Here is a 4,348-nt window from a genome sequence, read left to right as displayed (position 1 = left end):
ATATATATATATATATATATATATATATATATATATATATATATATATATATATATATATATATATATTAACTTATATATATATTTTTTTTTAATTTGTCAAGTCTCAAATGTCTTAAAAATGAAAACTGGTTAAATCATTTTGATGAGTTAATGTAAAAACATACATTGACATGATTTATTGACCATATCATTTGTACATTGTACAGTAGTTATTGTCTTATGTAAAGTTTGCAATTTAACTTATCAATTCTTCGCAATTAGTTTTGCAAAAGTTTGTTTGATTAATTTGTTTATAATTGTTTGTCTGGATTTCTGTGGTTTTGGTTGTGTTTTGATTTTATGTCATTTTTACTGACTGCTATTGAATCTTTTACTGTGTTGTAGATGTGTATAGATACTCTTGCATGCATTCGTGTATTTGTGATGTGTTGGCGGTAAAAGAAAGGCTGCGAGGACACACAAGGACATGCGCGTGTAAAGATGTGAAGGTGGGACGAGCTCTCTCTGTTTAATGGCTCTCATCGAGCGTGTCTTGGGAAGTGCACTTAAACTGATGCTGAAGAAGGATGGATGGGGAACTCTAGTGTCTGCTTAACAGCACAGACGTCATCTACAGTGAGACATCGTCACGTCCTCAGCACTGTTTGCCACGGGCAGTTTTCTTCCCACCACTGTAGCTCATGGCAGGAACATGCATCTAACACAGAGGAAACATCTATGATTCTAGAGCAAGAGTTTTAATCTTGCCTGCCTGTGGTAATGAGAATCAACTAATTAATATTCACGACATAAGCCATTTTTGATGTCAAAACCAGCATGATAGTGCAAGCTATACATATTTGTGGAAAAATGCATTCAACTGGCAAATGATGAAATAGTTTAATTTTCTTTTTTTTTTCTTTCTTTTTTTTACATGCACAGATTTTGTAGTGTGTTTTTAAATGTGGCATAAATGCAGTCCAATAATTGACTTTGACTACATATTAAATAACGACAACACTAAAACTAAACACAAAAAGTATTTAATTCATGTTTATAAAATATTACAAATGTCATAATATGTACCTTTAACTACATGTCACATCAACAACTAGTAACTCCAGTGATCTCAGTCTTACAGACTGAATTTTTTTTTCAAAATAACACTTTAAAAAAATCATGTTAATTCAGTGTTACTTGCCATTAATTGTAGTTATTTGTGAGGTTCACTAGCAATTTCTGAGTGAAAATTCTTTTGAATTATTATTTGTCAGCGTAGATGTAAACTGCATGTGTTTGATTCACAAAAATTACTCATTTGTTCTCTAATTGGACGACACTGGTTGATTCACTGAAAAGAATCGCTCGAGGGAGTCATTTGCTTGAGTCAGTCGTCTCGTTCATGCTGTAGATTCAGTAGCATTATTGCAGCACAGTTCAATTCTTATTGCAGGAAAATGTGTATTTTATCACAGTATTCCACCAAAAATTTTTTTTTTTTTTTTTTTTTTTTTTTTAATGAATCAGTTCTCAGTGAGTTTCCAACTCTAGTCTTTTTGCAAATTTCCGTGCATTAATATTTTGCATACATAAACACACAATCCAGAGCATTTACTGTGTTTTACAGGTCCTTTAGTGGTGCTGTTTAACTCAAAAACACACCTTTTTTTCATGTTGTAATACTGTAAAAGCTTGTGCATGCTTATTTTCCAGAATGCTTCTTTCAAAATATTCTTTTGAGGCCTTTTATAAAATGTCTGCAATTATCATCCTGTCATCGTTACATGTCTCTTGCAACATAACAACCAAGCTTTACTTTCAATGAAAAAAAAGCAAGTTTCACGCAAGAGCAAAACCTCAGAGCGCTGTTTCTTCAAGGAAATGTATGCGCATTACTTTTTAACCGACACATAGAGAGATACTCATGGACCCATAGTCACAATCCGTGATTCATATCCCAGAATGCTCTAGTGCTATAAATACTACAGATGTGGTGCTGTGATGTCTGCAGGCAAAGAAGCAGCTCTGTACTGACCCGTATCAAACAACAGATCCTAGGAGACGCAGACATACAGCCGTCCTCACAGACACACACATATGCTCTCAGAGAACCAGAGAAGCTCTAAGCGGGTTTATTCCAGAACCTCGAGCTAGAAAGCCACAAATACTAAGCTCACAATGTTCTCGTGGACATAGACAAAAGCTCTCCTACAATAGCCAATAAATCCACAAACTCAGCACTAGCAGGTCTGTGTGGGCTGTAATTCCCTCAGAGTGCTCTGCTGTCAAATGTGAGGTTTGGAGAGGATTGAAATGAAGATCAGTTCACACAAACATGAACAACACTAAATCATTTTCAGACACTTCAGTACTTCCTATTGTTTTGTTTTGTGTTTTTTTTTTTGAAAAATTGTGTGTGTGTGTGTGTGTGTGTGTGTGTTCGTGCGTGTGTGTGTGTGTGTGTGTGTGTGTGTGTGTGTATATATGTGTGTGTGTGTATATTACAATCATTCATTCATTTATTTATGCATGTATTTATTGTTTTATTCATTCAATCATTCATTTAACTTGTCATTTCTAAAATGTGTTTATTTACTTTAGTTATTCAATTATCAATTATTTAGCTATTTTGCTCATGTGAAGTTATGATAAAAATTAGTCATTTTTGTTAAGTGAAATAAATAAATAAATAAATATTAATTGTGTGTGTGTGTGTATGTATGCACACACAACAATGTGATCAATTACAGGATAGTTTTCTTATTTTTTTCTATCAGCACATAAAAGCGTCATTGTACGCACAGGGCTGCAATGATGAAATATTGTTGAAAGAGACAGTTCACCCAAGAATGTATATAAAGAGAAATGCATGCACAGAAGTAAAATTATAAAATGCAATTGCATGTTATAATCTAGTGCTTTACATGTGCTTTATATATGTCAACACATCAAAAAAAAAAAAAAGACAGCAAAAATTGATTTAATATTTACTTTAAATAAATAAAAAAAATAATAATTTGGCATTACTACAAAGTGCACTTTTCAAAAGGGTGTTAAAGCATCTCTCTTTAAGTACACTTAAGTGGCATTTTGATTTGTTTTATTATTATGATTATACTTTGTTAATATATGTTGTTAACATTTATCATGATACTTTGTTAATCTAAAATATATATACTATTGTTATTTGAAGTACACCACAACTGCACATTTAATGCTATATACTGTATAAGACAGCACTGAGAATAAATTATTAAAATACCTAAATCCTACAAAAATCCACAGAGGGAAAAAGCATATGAAAACATAATTTTCATTTCTAGATGAACTATTTCTTGAAATACTAGCTCAGGTTCATTTTGGTGACATATTGCAAGTGTGCAGTGTGTTGTCAAACTGTAAAGATGCATCCTTCATTTACATGCTGAGACGTTAAGCATTATGCAAGATGTTAAACTGAGAGGAGGAATAAGCGGAAACATCATCTCAAGGAAAGACCGATGCATGCAGGAGCATCACTCATCCAGATAACATACGCAACTCACACATTCCCTCTACAACCAATATGCAATATTTAGAAGCCACCCTCTGATGCTGAAGGGTTTCTGCCAAAGCGCATTTGTTCACTTATTTCTCCTCTGCACTGAAATTAAAATGGTGTAGAAACAATTTTCAATCAGAAATGGTTAGTAAAGAATCATCAACACGTTAGATTAAACATGAATTCAGAAAGACTGAAATAGATTGTTTGATCGTTTCACCCTAAAACAAACAAACAAATAAATAAATAAACAAAAATAAATAAAAAAAAAATAATTTTTTTTACTTTTTTTTTTTTGTTAAGTTAAGTGAAAAAGTTAAGTGAAAAAAGATTATTGGAGTATGTTTTACAAGACAAATCAAGCTAGAATGTCATATTTAATGTGTTACTTGCTGTTTCTTTCTAATTATTTATGACATTTACTAGCAAATACTGAGGTGAAATATTTTCCATTTTATTATACACTGCAAAAAAAATCATATTTCAAAGAAGTTATAAATAAAACAAGGGTTATTAGAATCTCTGTTTCACAATAAAATACTATTTCATTTTTTTTTCTACTTCAAAATGTCATGTTAATTTTATTTTTCTGTAACTGATTGTGAAATGTACCAGCATTTTCCAAGTGAAAATAGTTTCTACACCAAACTCTTGTCCGTGTATTAAAGCATACTAACATACTAAAGCACATGTAAAGTACTTGATTAGAATTATAACTGTAATTTTAGTTTAACAGTTTGTCGTGCTTAAAGTACACTTATTTTGATGTGTTGTCTAGCCTACTAAAGCACATGTAAAGTATTGAATTGGCAAGTGCAATTGCATC

This window comes from Sinocyclocheilus grahami, unplaced genomic scaffold (assembly GCF_001515645.1).
Source record: "Sinocyclocheilus grahami isolate Dianchi unplaced genomic scaffold, SAMN03320097.WGS_v1.1 scaffold1067.1, whole genome shotgun sequence".
NCBI classification, from domain to species: domain Eukaryota; kingdom Metazoa; phylum Chordata; class Actinopteri; order Cypriniformes; family Cyprinidae; genus Sinocyclocheilus; species Sinocyclocheilus grahami.
The sequence above is the reverse complement of the archived record's forward strand: the minus strand, read 5'-3'. Positions refer to the sequence as shown.